The sequence below is a fragment of the Eufriesea mexicana genome, unplaced genomic scaffold (genome assembly GCF_001483705.2).
Source record: "Eufriesea mexicana isolate 0111107269 unplaced genomic scaffold, ASM148370v2 scaffold620, whole genome shotgun sequence".
In the NCBI taxonomy this organism is placed as follows: domain Eukaryota; kingdom Metazoa; phylum Arthropoda; class Insecta; order Hymenoptera; family Apidae; genus Eufriesea; species Eufriesea mexicana.
The window spans coordinates 579,414-600,595 of NW_016908778.1; the positions used below are offsets into that span (position 1 = coordinate 579,414).

Consider the following 21,182-nt stretch of genomic DNA (forward strand, 5'->3'; position numbering starts at 1 on the left):
CTATAACATGATCTCCTTATAACGCGTTTTTCGCACAAAATTTACTACATACGCCAATTTTTTCAAGACATTTTCAACCGATTAAAAAATGATGAAGGTAAAACTCTTCTTCAAGTTTGACAAGAACTTTTTATTTGAGATTGCATTCGAACTGTGTTATTAGCTTGTGCAGAAATTAAATCGTCAACAATTAACCCTTTGCACTCGACGATCTTTTGGCTAAAGATGAGTAGGAGTTCAAAGATTTTCTGCTATAAAGCTGGCGATATTTCTTTCAGTAATAAATGAGAAATCGTATAATAATTAACAGGTAGAATTATTTGATTTCGATAGCTCGCACACCGTTACATTATCTTAAATTTGACATATTAATTAATATCGATCTTCGAAATTTTATCTAATAGTGACTGATGGTCATCTCTCGAGTGCAAATGGTTAATGCATGTTGAAGGCCTCTTTTACTTCAAATGGTTCAAAAGGGAAATGATATTTCAGCTCCACTTAATAGTAGACATTGCTTTTGCTTTGAGCAGTGAAGGATTTTCAGATATAAACCATAAAGATATAGAAGAACTACTTCGGGAATAGAGTTTAAATGAGGAAGAATTTGTGGAATTAATTAATGAGTCTACCTCAAATTCATTTGTGGAAGAACACACGGATAACGAACTCCTTTCAAACTTCAATTATGATATAAAGAAAAAGGTTGGATTTGGCTAAAGAATTAGAAGGTTACTTAACTCAAAATGATATTTCAACGATGCACAGAGCCTCTTTTACTTCAAATGGTTCAAAAGGGAAATGATATTTCAGCTCCACTTAATAGTAGACATTGCTTTTGCTTTGAGCAGTGAAGGATTTTCAGATATAAACCATAAAGATATAGAAGAACTACTTCGGGAATAGAGTTTAAATGAGGAAGAATTTGTGGAATTAATTAATGAGTCTACCTCAAATTCATTTGTGGAAGAACACACGGATAACGAACTCCTTTCAAACTTCAATTATGATATAAAGAAAAAGGTTGGATTTGGCTAAAGAATTAGAAGGTTACTTAACTCAAAATGATATTTCAACGATGCACAGTGCAAAATTTTAAAAAGAATTTCAAAATTGCTCTTCTCCATATAAGAAAGTTTTGGAAGAACTACAAAATGAAGAACTACATTTGAAAACCAAGAAGAAAATTTGCAAAGTGAGGAAGATTTTCGGTCAATTAGAATAAAAAAGGTTAGATTGCAAGTATTTGACAGTGATGACGAATAATAAAACAATCTAATTGTGGTATCCTTGAACCACATGATAAGAATGTCCGAATTCTGATCAGACTAAAGTGGTTTCATAAGAGTATTTGAGAATAAAATATTTGTTACAGAAATAAATATTGTTACGAAATTTTCATATCTACCCGGTATTCGGCTAAGTCAAAAGAGCGGATCGTAACTTCAGGGAAGAACAATCCAGCATCTTCCAGAATGTTTGGACAAAATAACAATCGGCTGTTTACTATAAAAAGGGATGTCTTCCACCGAAGTTCAGGGAGTAGAGCTGTCAATCTTTCAATAGAGTTAAATCTATTCAACGACGATTGGAAATCTTCGGCAATCTAAGGATCGAACTTGTAGAACAAGAATTGTAAACGCGATCTGTAACAGCATAAATAAGACGAAATATGGATTAACATTGATGGATAAGAGAACTTACGATAGAAAAGATTTTAATAAGGACTTTGATAGGTGCCCAAAAGATAATGATATGAAACAAAGTAATAAATCGTTTAATTTGATATTTTAGATCCTATTTCAAATTTGGATGCCTCACTAATATGTATAAAATTAAGTTTCTTTGATGTAAACAATTTTTTTAATTTATAATTTTATTATACGAACTATGTATTATATTCGATAAACCTAATTTCAAATATTTAATATTCTACATATTCGTTGCCAATTCTATTATAAAATGTTATTTATTAACCGTATCAATCGCAACTTGATACCTTGAGAATACAGTTTTCATATTGTAGTATCGCAGGATTTCCACCTCGTGTGATTAGAAGAGAGTTGTATTTTAGTTGTAACGGGCTGAGTTGTAATTGTGTTGTTAAGTCGAGTTGTAATCTTAAGTTGTAGTTCTAGTCGATATATCTATATTCGTAGGCTTAATCGTCACCACATATTGTATTATTATTTTCTTATTTAATAAATAGTTCTATTATTATATTTACCACCTCCCAAGTCTCTACAATATAGATCTGATTTATGTACAATTTATTTATTTCCGAGATTCCATATAACGCGGTACGAATTCGTTCAATTTATATTATTTATGAATTTCCTATAGCGCCATTTCTATATAACGCGGCAGTGGTTTCCATATAACGCGGTATAAATTAATCTGATTTGTCTAATTACTATGTTTATCATAACGCGGTTTACATAAAACGCGTTTCTCGATTTCAATTAATTCTGATTTTCTTATAACGCGGGTTCCATATAACGCGGTATTAATTATAGAAAATTATCTGTAATACGTCGAAGGATCACGCAATCGCGACAACTATTGTAGCATCTTCGCGTTACTTATATCACAAAATCACTTACAATAGATTTTAAGAGTCACTTTCAATGGAAAAAGGCTCGTCCGAAATTCGGTAATACCGACACACACACGTAAAAGGCTACCAAAAATGTTTCTACGTTTAAAAATAGGGGCTCCTACTGAAATTTAAAATACCGGTACAGGTCTCGTACTTTAAATTCACTCTTTTGCAAATCAAATTCATCCTTTTACAAATCAAATTCATTACTTTGAAAATCAAATTCACCCTTTTACAAATCAAATTCACTATTTTGCAAATCGAATTCATCCTTTAGCAAATCAAATTCATCATTTAGCAAATCAAATTCATTCTTTTGTAAATCAAATATTCGTACATAAATATTTTATGTAAAAAAGCATGAAAGATAAATTAGCCAGTAAAAAAAAATAAAAATTTCATTAAAAGGATATATATGTATTACATATTTATTTAACAGTAATTACCAAATCATTAAAGTACAGTTGTATGTATTATATTGATATTTTTCGGTTGCACCTCTGTAATCCTTATAAAAACCGAAATATCGATGTACCGGCATAACGTCTTATCGATATATGAAAATACAAATATTTTCTCGGCTTTGGCATTTTATCGAAATTTTGATGCCGTTTCACGCTGAACCGATATATCGATATCAAATTGAAGCTGAGATATTTACGGTGGTTTCTCAAAGTACGCGATTTTCAGTGCGATATTTCTATTTACGTGACTTTTGAATTTGCCGCCTAAGCCGATCACAAAATGGCGTACCGTATGCCCGCAACAAAGTCATCAAATTATTACTTCATGTATAAGTACTGTTCCTATTTCTTTATTTCCATATTTTCCATACAAGAACCTAAGTTTTAATCAAGTAATCTTTTGGTATAATAGAAAATAACGAAACAGTACTGGTACAATGAAACTTCATTTACTTTCATTTATATTACTATCTAACCTAACCTAACCTTTTGGTGTAATAGAAAATTTAGAAACAATATTATTACAATGAAATTTCATTTATATATTCCGTTTATACGAACAAAATCTTTTGTAATGCCTGTTTAACTGGTCTTCAGTAGAGCTCTTGTTATTTGAACAATCATTGATAGTGTTGCGAAACGAATGTTTCATGTAACACTCGTAGTGACACATAAATTTTACAAATAGAATAATATCGATATTTGTACTGACTAGTATTACAACAGAAAAGAAATCGGCAAAAGGAAAAATTCAAGTCCTTGTTTATATATTGCACACGCCTATATGTTTGCAGATGCGAATACTTACAATTAATCAAAGAGCAGCTTCAGTATACACTCGTGGTGCCACCTATTGATACGGATCAAAGAACTAACGTAAGATTACGGCGGGACATTTAATTTCTGAACAAATAGGTTATTATTTTATTGAAGTGCCACATCCATGACGCTCGTTTGAGGATCATAAACATCAGTGACATTATATAGTATATATAATAATATATATATCATAAAATGAAACTATCGTTATAAGGTAAGTATATATTGTAAAATAAAATGATATAATATAAAATAAATCTATACATTTTATATATTATATAAAATAAAATTTTACATAATTGAGTACTTTTGTTACCTAAATTACAAACGATAGTCGAAATACTAGGAATTGGTGACACTCTGACGGTAGATGGTGGGGAAAAGTATTTACTGTGCGTTGCAGACAAGAAGTCCACTGAGCAAAACGTAGTACCGAATCTACACCAATCCACCCATTCTAACACCATCGCAGAAGTAGAGTAATTCTATTCATAGTTCTATTCATAATTACTTTTCTGTCTTATTGGCAGAAATGATCCCTTCCTATTAGCCCATTATATAGCACCATGTGACAAAGAAAGCGAACGAAACAATCGAGACAAAGTGAGACAGACGTAAGAAATAGATGCAAGAGCGTAGACTTATCTCTGAAGTATTAACTTCAGATTCTTCCGATGAATGATCATTACCAAATTTTACTTAACTATACTTATATTTCATACATGTATTAAATATGTGTTCAATATTTGTGAAGTATAAGTGAAAATAATCATGTTATGCTCCTGCACTATTACTCTCATATTTACAGGCTTTTACGAATATCTTACGCCTATGTTAACGTATAACGTTACCGAACCTGAAGATAGTGGTGGTTTCGGTAGTGTCATAGAAGAGTGGGGACTACGAGCGAGCATGTAGGTGGAGCTAGTAGTGTAGCGTCCTATTTATCGAATCCCTTCGATGTCCTAGAACGTTTATCACGCGCCAAATTAATATTACGTGACTAGTTGTAATATTAAGGAGTTAAAGAGAGTGTTTATTTAGAGTAAGTATAGAATAGTTATAATGGAGACGTTGAACGGAGTACCGTTTCGAACACGGGTTTATATGTGCAAGTAAGATGTTTCAAGGATCGATGTCGAAGACGAACTAATTTCTCGAATTTGATCTATGTCGTGTCTCGGCGTGTCCTGTCCGGTGTTTTCTCCAGTTTAGTTCCGATTGGGAAAAATAAACGTTGGTGGTGGAAAAGTAAGGAGTTTTAATTGGACAGAGGATGTGACGGAAGGACCTTTGGCTAAGGAGTAGGAAACTGTCAAGGAGTCGATTTTTGATGGTCAATGACGTGATTTATAAGTGGTGTCCGTCCGTCGCTTGTTGGGTCTGTCACACGTGGGTCCCATGTCGAGTCTGGTACTTGTAAAAATTCCTAAACTTTCGCCTTTACCTTTACAACTTAATCCACTAGAACGGCGGTGAGGCACATCTAGCCTCCGGAATTGTAGTCGCAATATAAAATCTATTGTAAATTTGGTCTGTTAAAAATAGAATAAAAATCATGTTATAAACACGCTCTCCGGGACGGAACAAATAGAATACCCACTTGCCTCTATACCGAAACAGCGGACTTCTTGTCTGTAACGCATAGTAGATGAATTCCTATTATATGAAATACCCAATTATTTAAACTTATCCCTTCCCTTCCGGTTCTCAACACGCTCAGGGACCGGCCCAGACTAGGACCAAAAGGTACTAGGACCAAAAGGTGCTAGGACCAAAACTTTTGGTGTCAAATTCTTCGCCATTTTTGGACCTAACGTTTGGAAATTCCTATTATAACAATTGGTACAGTATCTCCGAGTTTTATGAACACTTTGCCCGCCGCCGGTAGCCCAATTGACGGCCGACTTTGAACGGAATGTCAAGCAAAACGGGCTGAGCATTTAACGTGTTAATCGTTTGAGTCCCAAGCAACGCGATCGCGCTCAACTTTGCTGATGCATGTACGTCACATAGCACCAACAAGCGCTATTGCGACGATTGGGATTTTTCGACATAAAATTAAACAAGCGCTATCGCGCCGTTTGGACTTCTTCGCACTCGATTAAGGCAAGCGTTATCGCGCTGTTCAGGGTTTTTCGACCGTGTTCTTCCGAAAGCCTCAAGCGCTGCTTGGCATTCAAACGGTTAAAGATAGAGTTCTACTGTATTTTGGTTTGGTTTCGTGTGGTACTGATATTATATCTCTGTTTAAACGCGCTGAGAGATCGCAACGAATTATTCTCAATGAGATATAATAATTACAATTGACAGAGACATAGACCATCCCAGTTACTAGACACTCATATATACGGGGTGTGATACGAAATATGTGATATTTAAATAAACTTACGAAAAAATACGAATGAAAAATTGCAGTGACAAAGAATTTACGAATATTTCTGCAATTATCTGTTTTGACAGAATTAAGGAACACCGGGAACTGTTCGTTAGGTGAATTGTATTAATTAGGCACACGGATGACTTTGTGCAGACTTGGCCAAAGTATTACTACGAGGATAGTCTTTCATTTGATAACCCGTGTCACTTCGTGATGATAGAAGGTACTACAGACTCATCTTGGCTCTGAGTCCAGCTTCAAGTGCCCCTTTCTATTGCAATTATGATAGAGAATGTCTCGTAAACACCGATCCTCTCTCGAGGGTACTTATTTGGGTCTTCCTCTGATAATTCCATAACAATCTCGGTCCACTCGTGAGATAAAGAAATATTCTCGAAAAAATATTTTTCTAGAAAAGCAAAAATAACTCGACTCGGTTATGTGTTCTAAAATAATTAAGTTTTGTTTAATCTTTTAATTACGGATATTTCTTCTGCGATGAAATCTACAATTTCATCTTCATCTGAAGTGACCGTAATGTAACGTAATTTTAAGTTATCTTAGTATTAGCCTAGGAAATAGAAATAGGCCTAGTTTTAGTAGTTTAGTCATTTTCTCGTAACGAGAGTCGAAAAATAACTACATTAATTAGTGTATCATGCAGTCAAGTCTCCTATAACGTGTTATAAGAAAATCAGAATTAATTGAAATCGTGAAATGCGTTCTATGTAAACCGCGTTATGATAAATATAATAATAAGACAAATCAGGTTAATTTATAACGTGTTCTATCGAAACCATTGCCGCGTTATATAGGAACCGTGCTATAAGGAACTGAGAAATAATACAAATTAAATGAATTCCTACCGCGTTATATGAAATCTCATAAATAAATAAATTGTACATAAATTAGACCTATATACAAACTGCATTCTCAAGGTATCAAGTTGCAATTGATACGGTTAATGAATAAAATTTTATAATAGAAATGGCAATGAATATGTAAATTTTTACGTATTTGAATTTAGGTTTATCGAATACAATAAGATTTTCTTCTCTTATTTATGTAAAAAAATTAGCTCTCCACGATATTAGTCGAAAATGTCAATATAATTGAATTTTTCAGTCAAATTCTACTGAATTATAATGGCTATAACAATTCAATAGGATTTTCCTCTTTTATTTATGTAAAAAAATTAGCTCACCATGATATTAGTCGAAAATGTCAATATAATTGAATTTTTCAGTCAAATTGTATTGAATTATAATGGCTATAACGTTCGTATAATAAAATTATAACTTAAAAAAATTGTTTCCAACAAAGAAACTTAATTTGATAAATATTAGTGACACATCCTAATTTAAAATAGGATTCTAACATGTTAAAATTAAACGATTTATTACTTTGTTTTATATAATTATCTTTGGGGTGCCTATCAAAGCCTTTATTAAAATCTTTTCTGTCATAAGTTCTTGAAACGATTGTACCATCAAAGCACGATTCGACAGTGTTCTGCCATTATGTCTGATTATTCATAAATATGCACATGGCAATTTGTATTAATCGAATAATTTCTTAATACTGTCAATGATGCTTGGACGTTGGTAATGATTTCTGAATGAGCTTGTTCAATTATCATTGTTTTATTGCTCATCATCACTGTCAAATATTTGCAATCTAACCCTTTTTTACTAATTGGCCGAAAATCCTCCTCGCTTTACAAATTTTCTTCTCAGTTTTCGTATATACTTTTATTCTGTACTTCTTCCAAAACTTCTTTATATGGAGCCAAGCAATTTCGAAATTCTCTTTTAAATCTGGCACTGCGCATCGTTGAAGGATCATTTTGAGTTAAGTGACGTTCTAATTCTTTGGCAAAATCCAGTTCTTCTTTTACATTATAACTGACATCTAAAACGAATTCGTTATCCGTGTTTTCTTTCACAAATGCATTTCACCAAATTCTCCTCGCTTAAACTCTCTTCCCGAAGTAGTTGTTCTATATCTTCATGGTTTATATTAGGGTGTCCCAAAAGTTTCTTCCTTTTTTTTTGATGCGAAATCAATAGAAGATATTTGTTGTTTAAGGTTGAATTATTGTGTTATATACGAACCGTTTTGCTCTATTACCTTCTTCCATCACTCAGGAAGCCTCATTACGCTCTCTTTTCAAAATTGTTGAGACTTACTTGCAAAATATTCATCGAGGTGTGGTTTTATTTCGCTTTCGGATTTGTGACATTTATCACGGAGAGAATTTTTTAATGAAAGGAGCAAGTAATAATCGGATGGGGTAAGGTCGTAGTATAGCATAGTCGTAGTACCACTCCCATAAACGGTGCAAATCTCGTCTGCAGTGTCCTTTGCACTACTACCTTTTTTAAAGCAATGAAGCATAACATGCCGCAAATGCTTCTTTTGGCTATCCATATTGAACGGCGTAGAAAAAGATTTTAAAAGAGACTTTGTTACCAACGAAACGTACTATGAAAGAGCTATGAGACGACTGAAAACGATGCCATAAACGGAGAACAGATAATCCTGCATATTTACAAACATAGCCGGCTCGAGGACATACATAGCGTGACGCGGAAAGAACTTATGGGACAACCTAATATTTGAAAATCCTTCATTATTTAAAGCAAAAGCAATGTTTAACTATTTCTGTAAGTGGAGCTGAAATATCATTTCCCTTTTAAACAATTCGAGGTAAAAATGGCCTCCAACATGCATCAAGTGTTGACGACTATTGCTAATGAGATTGCTAATGAGACCACTCGAATGCAATCTAAAATAGAAAATTCTTTCCAAACTTGAAGAAGAGTTTTACCTTCGTCATTTTCTAATTGGTTGAAAATGTCTTGAAAAAATTGGCGTATGTAGTAAATTTTGTATTCAAAATTACATCATTATAAGGAGATCGCGTTATAGGAGAGAACTATGCCAATTTTTGCTGCGCGTTATAAAAATATCGCGTTATAGGAGACTGCCTGTACTTGAATAAATCAGGATGAAGCAGAAAACAGATGCTGATAGCAAGAGCTAGATGTGGTTTAGAAGTATATAACAGATGCCGGATGTGCGAGGAGAGCAGGTCGTGTGAGACACGTAAGAAAGGATGAGGTTCATCAAAGCAACTCGTACAGAATTGTAAACAAATAGGACAATTATGGATTAGAAGATATTGTCTCACGAGTCTCTGGCCAAAGGATCGTAAGCTGGTTCAGCTAACCAGCTTATGGTAGAGATGAAAAAGAGAGAAGTGAAAATGCGAATAGAAACGTGTTTGGATATGAATAGAGACGGAGTGGATGTATGTAGGTTAAGATTATAGATGTAAACCAAGCCCATTTCATGGCGAGGAAGTTGAAATAAATAAATACTACAATGCAGAGATGACTTGGCTAGGTTTTTAGAAAGGGAACGGCACAGGGGCAAGAATAGTAGTCCGATAAGGATCATCAACCTAATTTGTTCTAGAAAATCATACTTTTAGGTTATAAACGATCACTGTTCATAGTCGTGATTCTAAATGTCCTATAATTATTTCCGTTATATGGTTTACAAGTTCTCGAGACGTATGAATAAATTTATAATCCTTCGTTGGAAACTATGATGCTTACATAACTGTGTTATAATAAATAAAAAATACGTTTGTTTTCTGAAAATGTTTGCTTTCCAAGAAGTATAAAACGATAGTTATCTAATCGATTATTATCTGAGCTCGGTTTCTATGGAGTGTCCTATCTAAAAGCCACTCGTTTTCTTTTTCAATTCGCGTTACATAATTTTAAATAACAAAAATTTGGGTTAAGTTTAGTTATATTTCTTATTAATACGAATTTGCGTTAAATTTAGTTATATTTTTCAGTAATACAAATTTGGATCAAGTTTAGTCATATTTCTCGTGGTGCAGTTCAAGCACGTGTGAAAAAAGGGACGAGTAAATTTAAATGAGACACCTTATAGAAACTCAAACTAGGTTTGATAGATATTTCACCAGATACGAAGACAATGGGGGAAGAGACGAAGGAAATAGAGAATACCGAAGTTCAAAAGACAGCCATAAGCCAAAAGAGAAACTCTGTTCTAGATAGAGACTGGATGGAAATCAGGTCAAATATAGTTACTGGGAGCAATGTATGTAAGCAGATCATAAAATCGATCAAGCGTTAAAATTTACATCTCGACAACCGAAAGGGTGATGTTAAACATTTAAATGGAGATAATCGATTCCTTTTCGAGATCATCGATATCTGTCTCCTAGAATATTTATCAAAATTTTGTATAGCACAAAATTTAGAATGTAAATTTCAGAAACACGATTTTTTATGCCTCACACGATATTAAATGTTAATTCAAAGATGACTTTAGCAAGTCGAGGTTTAATACTTTACGATTTCAGTAGCCATTTGTTTTGATACCATAACTTAAATGGCGAGTGATATGCAGTAATAATTACACTATTATTATTCAAGATAATATAACAATAAGTAATTATGTAGTTTGGTGACTTTTCTTAATTTTGGTTATTTATAATTTATCTAATTGTAAGCTATGTAATGTCTAATTAATTTCAATAGAGAAAAGAAAAAAGATACTAATACGAGGATTGGACTCGTAGCTTATGTCATATGACGTGGAAGCCTTTGTCACCATGACGTTGCTCCTGTTTTCACAAATTTTGTGGCTAAACTATTAATTAAACTATTTTAACAAAACTATGAAAATTGAATCACAAGTATCTAAAGAACTATCTGTGGTAATGGTTACATAGATTTTTGAATACATATGTGTTGATATAATAAAGGAGCGATGTCTGTAACAAAGGGATGAGTGGAACAAGTATGCATGAGATGGCAATATCTAATGAATTCAGGTTATTGTGGTAAATGAGTATGCGTGTAATGATTGTGTCAATTGTGTATATTAATGTAATGTATGAAAGAAGAAAGAAATAAAAACGAGAGTGATCTGGTGTAGGTCAGTTGTAATTGAGTTTTAATAGTGAAAATAGGTGTGAGCATGTGATTGTGAGAAATTAATTATATTTAAATTTAATATTCGTGTTTGATCATTTTTGTAATTAAATAAAGAATTGTTCTTATTGCTATTGAAATTTCATCCACCATTAACACTATCGAGTTATCACTATGAAGATACATATTCATAATCAGGATAACAAAATCTACGAGTACGCAAAGTTTTAACTAACAATAAGTCGGTGTTCCAAAGATCTTGCATTTTCTAGCAGCAACGATTATAAAAGAACATCGTTTCGCTTTTTTAATTAATATGACAACTAAAAAAGTAAGTAATCAATGTTTCGTAAATTTAATAATGGTCCAGCCTTCTAGAAATTTTTATGTGATAGTCACTATGTTTATTTACAGCCACAAACTCTTATCTACTGGTGCTGAAGACTTTAATTTCGATGGATAGAAATTTCATGTTCAATTTGAATTTTGGAAGTTAAATGTTACCTCAAAATCACATGCAAGCGAAAAATATATATATATATATATATATGAAAAAAAAGTATCGATGACCTTGCCAATTTTACAAAAATTGATTTTACTTTGCAATGTATTAGTCTTATTATACAAATTGCATAAGAAATACAACAAAGGCAGATTTTTAAGTGGCTACCTTTAGGTGAACCACCTTGTATATCATTATTATACAAATATATATCGAAGGTCATTATACAGTACATAGATGAATTTGTTTCAACACATGTTTTCGTATAATATAAAAAATATACAATATTCCACTTAAAAAATTAAAAATCATTTTCATTTCTAGTAAAATGTAAATATAAACAATAGATATATGCTATCATATTTGTTATAAAAGATTAAACAAATTTTTCCCCTTCTATTTTTTCCTAATATTCGCTATTTACAAGAAAATCTATTGACTAGTAATAAATACACTGTATAGATGGATTATTATTTAAATATAAGTATAGCAGATATCTGTAATAATTTTATCACGATTTCTGAAGATCTAGCATGTAATGCAGCAGTGAATATTTGTTCTGAAGATGTATTATTTTATATTTAAACAAACATTTTTTGTATTTAAATAAACCTTTTATTTGCATAATATGAAAAAAGATAATATAACATGTTTTGGGTAAAAGTAAAAATAATTTCGTTAATCTTGTACTAAAAATTGGTAATTCTAGGCTGATTGCACAGTGAAATTTTTTGCAACCTTGCATGGTATTATGAAATCGATAGAACTATTGAAATAAATTCTATCTTGTGTAAACAATAGAAATAAGATGCCATACAAATAGCATCGATACTGCTAGTAATACTAGTACATTTAGGTTTAAGTTCAGATTAAAAGGGAAACCCCACTAAATACTCTTTTATAAGTACAGATACTATTATTTAAATTATTTGCACATTTGATAGTGACTGCAAAATTGTACAAATATTTACTACTTGTTTATTTTTGCACAGTTTTTATGTTTTCATAATAATATTATTTAATGTTTTACTGCTATACTGGTATAATTATTAAAGCATAGGAAATTATTATTAAAAGTCATTCGATGTCATTGACAAGTCAATGTAGATTTGCTTCGAGCAAATTTTTATAAATAATATATTAAACAACACTGAAGAATTTGTTTTTAATATGATCTCGTAATATTCAATTCTTTTCGTTAATTCCGCGATTTGTTTGTTAATATATTACACTAAACTCTTAAAATATATATATACATATATTCTACAAATATATTGTACTTTTAATAATTGCTATAACGATGAAATTATGACAATTTATATGTCATTAATAAGAGATGTACATATTTTTTGAGAGGCAATTAATTATATATATGATTTTTCTCATTAAATTTCATTAAAGTCGTTAGTCATTTAGTACAGTTAAGAATATGCAAATATTATTACCTTTATATTACCGAGTGAAATACAGGCATACTTGGGACATAAATATAACTCTTCGTATTTATTAACTGTACTTAACGACTAACAACTATATTATATTTCAGTACGAGTCAATATCTCCGATTGCAAAGAAAAACGGCGCATGTCACTACTTTCCACTTTCAAAATATTGCTACTTAAATTCCGAACATCGATTCTTATCATCATTCGGTTAAATTGCATAATTTTTGTTAAGATATCAAATTCGTTTTTATTCACTTTTTTCTGATAAATACGTAAATCGTATATTTTGCAAGTCAATTACTTAATAAAATAGAATGTCTTGAAATTGTGTCATGCAATGTGTTTTCTTCCAACCACAGATATATTTATTCTTCTTCTTTAATTTGTTTATACGGTATGATCGTATATATACCGTATTTAAATTTCTACACGCGATGATCTCTGTATGAGAAATATTTTAGATCTGCAAGGAAAATGTTTTAGACAAAAATTGTAGAAAAATATCGCGATAATAGATGTTTGACCTTGAGATGACCTTAGACAGTTCTTGAAGGCGCCAACCAATTTTAAAAAATAAGCCATCCGATTTTTGTAAAAGTTATGAGAGATAATAACATAAACACAACTCATGGGAGTGAGTGGAAGAACAAAGATATGGGAGCTCAGTATTTGACAATGAATCGACAAACAATGGGTCATCACCTTGGCAAATCAGAGTTGAAATTTTTATAGATTTTATTTTTCTTAAAAAGAAGAAATTAAAGAGAATTGACGAGATATTTTTCGACTGAGTCCAAACCCAAAAATTACGTTATTTTGTATCGAATAAAAATGTAAAAATGGAACATTCGTACATGATATTTACAATACTGTGCACTAGTTTTGCATTCTTAGGTGATATCCACAAATTTTGCAAAAATGAGTCGAAAGTAAGCGAAGCATGGATTTCGTTAGAACAATATTGTATTTTTAAATGATAAATATTTTATCTAATTATGAGAAAATTATTACGGATCTTTAATGGTAATTATAACAAATAAAATATTATTATGGCTGTTTAACGATAATTATAACAAACGAAATATTATTATGATTTTTTAATGGTAATTATTATATAATATTTGTAAAAATAATTAACAAAAAATATATGACTACATTTAGTACAATTCACCATAAATATTCATCGATAATAGGTTCAAGGATCAATGAGATGAGCAATTGATTTGAAATACATTTTTATTTAACTAGAGATAATTCGATCGAGTTTGCGTGTATATTCGTTTTAATCGAAAAGACTTCATCAATTTATGATATCTTTTGTCGAAGAAATAAAATTTAATTGTTTATTAACTAAAAGCGACGACCACTAACTGGCCAACGGTAAGGCTCTTTGTTTTTTCGTTCACTTTTATTCACCGTTCTTATCTTGTTGTCTGAAGCTGAGTCTGGAAAATTCCAGGAATTACATCTTACCACGGATTCACTAATTTTGCCTTAACGGATATTTTGATATTAACAAAGTTTTATTGAATATTTGAATCAGCGTATTACGATAACCCATGATTAATGTCGTCGTGCACTGATCATAATTATAGAACCGCTGTTATCTGAAAAAGCATAATCAAAAGAGGAAAGATCACAGTATACAGATGTCCTTTTTTAAATTTTTGTAGACTTGAACTGAAGGTCAAATTTACAAAATAAAAATATCGTTATTATCTTTACGTTGATAGTAAGAAGTATTTCAGAAGTATAACAGAAAATTATCGAGGAGGGCCTATTCTTCATAGCTAAATAAAAGAAAAATGTAGTATTCTTTGCATTCGAAGAAGAAACGATTGGTTAGTTTGATTACAGAGGGTGTAACAGGGTGCAAAATACAAATTCAAAAATCATTTCGAATACTTATCATCGGTTCTAAGATCATGATACATGTCTTAAAATTTTTAAAAGAGACCAAATTATATCAAAAAAATATAATTTTCAAGCAAACGAGGTGAGAAGTTTATACGATAATAAATGAAGAAAAAGAAATTATACATGGTTTAGTCATTCATTATTATGTAATAATATATTACATTAAATTATTCAGTAATTTATTTAGTAATGGTAAAAATTAATTTTTGAAGATACATAGTTCCTCAAAGAATCAACAAAAATTGTCTACTAGAATAAACATTTTTATTGGGTTAATTATAGACTGCGATGCAATTAATGCAACTAATGCATCTGCAGTTAAATTCATAAATTAAAATTTATATCTTTTTGACTTTCATTCCATACATTATTATCTTTTCTTATAATTAGACTTGTAATATCAAGACGTGATATTAGGACGATATCAGGATGATAGAAGACGAAAATATCTAGAGTATATATAGAATATGATATATGTATAACATCACTATAATAATTTTGTATTATTATCATGGTATAACGGAAACTAATTACGTATAATTACATTAAGTATATAAATATAAATATATTTCCAAAGTGTATTGTTATGAAATTTGTTTTGTTATACTAATCAATAATATATTATACTAACCGTCATATGAATTGAACCCAAAGCACTTAATTTTGTTTGAAATTGTTCTGACACGAATAAATGACAATAATTATTAACAAAATAATACTAAAAATGAAATTAAGAATGAACGATATTAAAACAAATAATATTCAGAATAATATCAAAAATGTAGGAGTGTAATATACAATTTGATTGATTATTCCACTTATTATTCGATTTATTATTCAAATTAATTGGACTTTAAAGTAATTGTACTTTATTCTAACTTTACTGTAAAATAATTATTTTTTAATTCGATTTAAATAACAATTAGTTAAAATACTGGTTTAATAATAGTATTAAAATAAATAATAATGAGAATAATATTAAAAATGAAAAAATATAATATACAATGTTGTCATTTGAAACAATTGGACTTTTAAATAATTGTATTGTATTTTGATACAAATGAAAATCATACTATACCAGGTAAAATAACTATAGCATTAATAACCATTTAAAAAATTTTTTTTAAAATAGTAGTAACAAGTATTATATATATACTATACTACAATAAGAATAGTAATAAATGGATATTGTAATAATAAGATAAGTAACAGTAGCTGTTAAAGGAACAGGAATATTGACAATAAGAATTCGAACGCGCGAACTTCGAATCGTATAATTCATGCACTATACTTCACGCTCTACCAAGTTGAAATGTGATATCACATTTCACAGTTCATTATCAGGTAATCAGATAATCGATTTCTTCAAACCGTCATAAGGCATTTGTAACTAACGTATCTTAATGTTTCAATCTAAATATTTTTGTACTTCATTAATTAAAAAATTTTAATTCAAATTGACGTTGAATTTATTAAGAACTTTCTTTCACTAATCTGTTACAGTTTTAGAAAAAAGAAAAAACTTTATTTTAAATATCAAGCTTATATAAATCATGTATAAATTATATATAAATAAAGTATATTATCAGAAATATTTTATTAATTTTTTTACTGTCATATATTACACTTACTATTATAAAATAAAAGAAAATTAAATTATGATATGCAAACTTGAATTATACCAAATTGCATATGTATAAAAATATAAAAGACTTTGAATTCCTTTTTATTTGACAATATTTACTACCTTGAATATTTATATTGAGTTGTGTTCTATTAATATTTACATATATAAGTTCAACTACATAATTAGAGTAGACTATATATCGAGTTTCGAGATACAAAAAGATGTGCAAAAGAAAATGTTGAATTCTGTGCCCTTTCTTACAACTTTACTTAGAAAACCATTTTCCCTTTCTTTCTAATCTTTCCCTTATGCAAATCAATTCTATGTATAAGACGTAATACAAAATATTTTAAAAAATTCATACTTAGAAAATTTTTCAAAATCTTAATATCATATGTTGATCATGCTTTATAACATATTACCGACATTAGTATTACTGGACGTGCACTGCGAGGTCAGACTTTGTATATCATGGTGGTTCTAAAAAGAACCGATCGTACATGTGTGAACGCGTGCATGTGTACCATAGCTATGATAAGGACCTTATGCCAATAAATGTTCGAATTCTCGGCCATTGACTTCGATGCAGAGATTTATTCGCTTTCGAATAGACTCTTTTACCTTTCCAATCTTGCTACCGATGTTTCATGATATGCTTCGACAATTTTATGTTTTATACCTTTATGTCGTTGGTTCAACGTGGAAGACTTTATTTTTTAAACTCTCGAAAAGACTTTATTTCCTAACCCCCTACGTAAAAATATCTAGAGACATTGGTCTGGTGAACGAGATGAAAAATCTACTAAAAGTGCGCCCTCACTAGGCGAATCCTTTGGGCAACCCTAATGTCAGCGACACATCAATTTTGTTAATATTAATATCTTGACAACTCGAAACAGTTTAGGTAAAACATACACGTAGCTGGTGTTTTGAAAACATTTCGATGTCAGGTACAAGAATACGAAATAAAAAATATAGAATTCTACTTAAAAATTTAAATGCGATCTTCATGGACCTTTCCAAGGTTATCTCAAGGTCAAATAATTATTATCATTACGATATCTAGATACTTTCCTGGCTTCTACTTTCGATTGCAACATTTTTTCATATCTGCAGTATCTTTTGAAATAATTGCTGTGGGAGATTAAAATGGGACACCCTGTATATATATAAAGAACATAGTTATAAGAAAAATGTCTGTACACATTGCAAAGATTAAAAAGAAATTTTATTTTTAATCTTCTTCGTTCTGCAATTTTATTCTTAGTACAAATTTATTTAGAAATGAAGAAAAATATAAGAAAATAATAAAATCTTTGTTCAAGATGTTTGTATTAACATGGTTAAGTACAAAGACTGTTTGAAAACCGGTATTGCGAGGATTAAGCATAAATTTCTTCAAAAATGAGATATCTTTCTAACAAATTTTATTTTATTTCAAATTTATTTCAAAATTCGAACTCGTCCATTTATATTGTTATTTTTGTTTATCATATATTGTATTGATATCAAGATTTTTACATTTTACAAGTTGCGTTAGGTTGCGATTATGCCATATCTCTCATTTTTTATTTTTATTAGATAATTCTAAGAAAAACAGTATTCATATGTGCTGTACAAAATAATGTTTACAATTACGAATTCATTGTACTTGATTTATCGACTTGTACAGTTTTGAATTCAAATGACATGTTCCGATTAATTGCAATCTTATCGGTATTAGTTTCTCTTCTTAATTAACGATGCAAAGTAAGCCGGTTAAATTCCGTCGTAATTATTTGTATATAACACGTAGCAGTTATGCGAAGAAGAACATGTTTGTATATTTCCCTTCCAAGCAACGATAATAATTAAATGAAATTCTTAAATAACGTTTACAAAATTTGTTAAGTTAAAATAAATAATTCTTTGACGATATTGAATGAAAAAATGAAAGAAAATGTTAAAAATAAAGTAATGAAATTATGAAGCAATTTGTAATAAAAATACAGTAAATAACACATATTTGTAATAATTAGTATTTGTGTAAATCATTCCCTTGGTTAATATAATACAAAGCATGTATCAGATACTCTGTATATAAAAATTTGTATTTCAATGGATTATGCTCAATTTATTTTATATGAGTTAATAATAATCGTATTTAATGTTATAAGATACAATGAAAAATAAAACAATAGTTTTTAAAGAATATTATTATCTAAATAATTATTAAATTAAATCATAATTTTGTGGAATTAAGGTTTCCTACCAAATAATTATTTAACAGTATAGTCAAATATTAATTATGCAAACTCGCAGTGTTAAAATTTATATATAACTTACAACTGTCTGTAGATAAGATTAAAAAACAAAGTATACGCGAGATTATTTTAATTTTGTAATTTGCAACGGTATTTAGTTGAATAGTGATTTAACGATAATAATGTATTAATATCAAGACAAAGTTAATTATCATATGAAAAATAAGTGTTAATATGGGCATTATTTTAATTATATGAAACAAAAGCAAATATTTATTTTATTATGATAAAGTTGTGATATTAAATCTTGCTATAATACCGAAATTATGTTTAAAAAATAATTATTGTAAATTACAAATTTATTGCAAGTAAAATAATATTACAATAATAATATTAATATCATGTTAATAAATTGTTCAAAATATAAATTATATGCTAATTTTCACCAATATGTATATAGATGCAGCTAATAATATTGTGGTGATACCAGGTGCAAATTAGCATATAATTTATATTTTGAACAATTGATTAACATTACGTTAATATTATTATAGCAACACTATTCTACTTGCAATAAATTTGTAATTTACAAAGATTATTTTTAAAAAAATGAAATAATATATTTAAGTACTGAACTAATAATATTAGTATATTGTATTATTTCGTATTAACGTATTCAAACAAATAGATAATTTTATAAAAACTTTCCAGACCCATTAAAAGGATATTAAAATTATAAGTAGCGAAGAATTAATGTTAATACAGCAGTAATCGGATAAATACCCAAAACTTGAGACTTTAAATTGTATCGATTCTAATTATAGAAACAAATCGAGTCGAACTATCGAACATGAAAGACAACTAACGAAAGAAAAGGAGATCCGAGAGTCGAGGTGACATTCGTCAGATAATACCAAAGCAATTATTAAATTTTGTTATTTTTGCTTCATTTTGAACGAAACTTTCGATATTATATTTGTAAGGATTTTCTGATTAAAATGAGACCAAACACAATATAATTCAGAGCATAGATAACTGAAAAAAATGAAAATTGAGAAAAATAGGAGAAATCCTAAATACGAAGCACATCTATTTACCTCCACGCTCAATGGCGTAACAGTGAAACAACGCTAAACTTGTTCTTCCAATCAAAAGAAGCTCACAAATATAATAAAAGTTTTATTTAAAAAGCATACAAAATTAGATAATACTTGTCGGTGTTGAATTTTGTGAAACATCAAAACATATCTCACCTAATTGTGGAAATAATCAACAGACACTTTGTAATCAGTTCGAGTATTACCCAACTCTTACGGTAGTGTATACACTATTTGAACAAGGATTCTATTAACCTCGATGAGGTTCGATAATTCAACGCAATGCAACGTGTATCGACGGAATGTTTTCGTATACCAATCAAAATTTAACTTACTTTATTTTGCACTGTTGTTAAATGGAACACACTGTACCGAGAGAATGGTCGAAGACGAAACCTATCAAACGTTCGATGACAGAATAATTGGAATGTCACTTGGAACAGTTTATGTGGCGAGTGTTCGGGAGCTGTTATGCATTCGTGGATAATCTTCAGTCAATTGCCGCGTGATGGCTGCGTGTTCCAGTGAAATGATGCCATTTCAGTGCAGGTTCCAGCGATACCGGTTGGAGGACGAAGATATCGCACTTTGCATTCTACCACAGACGAGGTATAGAATAGATACGATATTGCGTGTATTTTTTCGTTTCGATTTCCGTATGCTTTGAAATCTTTACCACTTCCATGTCACCTGCTGTGTTACCGACAGAGTTTACAAACCGATAGTATATAACGAGAACTACGACGCATTGAAGTAAAGTATCCTATTTTTAAAGTAAAAAATTTCGATTTATAAATGTTAGTGTTAACGTAAGCAATGTTTGTAAATACAATGAAAATATGTAGGTAATAATATAAATTAGGAACTATACTGTATCGATGAAATTAATTTTCATACGACTTTAAAAGGTTAAAATGTCCTTTTATTTTTGATATTATCGACTGAGTTATAATCTAATATTTTCCTTATTCATAGACTTATTATGGTTTAGTAATCTATATTTATATTTCGTATGCAAACTGTTTTCATGTGATACGTATGATATAAGATTAGAAAAAAATATTCATTTTTATGTACTCGAACGATTAATTATTATCTTGAAGAAAGGTC

The 21,182-nt window shown here is 30.0% G+C and overlaps 1 protein-coding gene across 1 annotated transcript in view; it reads right to left on the minus strand.

Annotated features, from left to right (window-relative positions):
• LOC108546201 (uncharacterized) overlaps positions 1-20,604 on the minus strand; it is a 39,017-nt gene extending 18,413 nt beyond the window's left edge. The window contains exon 1 of the mRNA XM_017898167.1: positions 20,408-20,604. The gene's annotated coding sequence lies outside the window, so the exon portion shown is untranslated. The remainder of the gene's footprint in view (positions 1-20,407) is intronic.
• Positions 20,605-21,182: the final 578 nt, after the last annotated feature.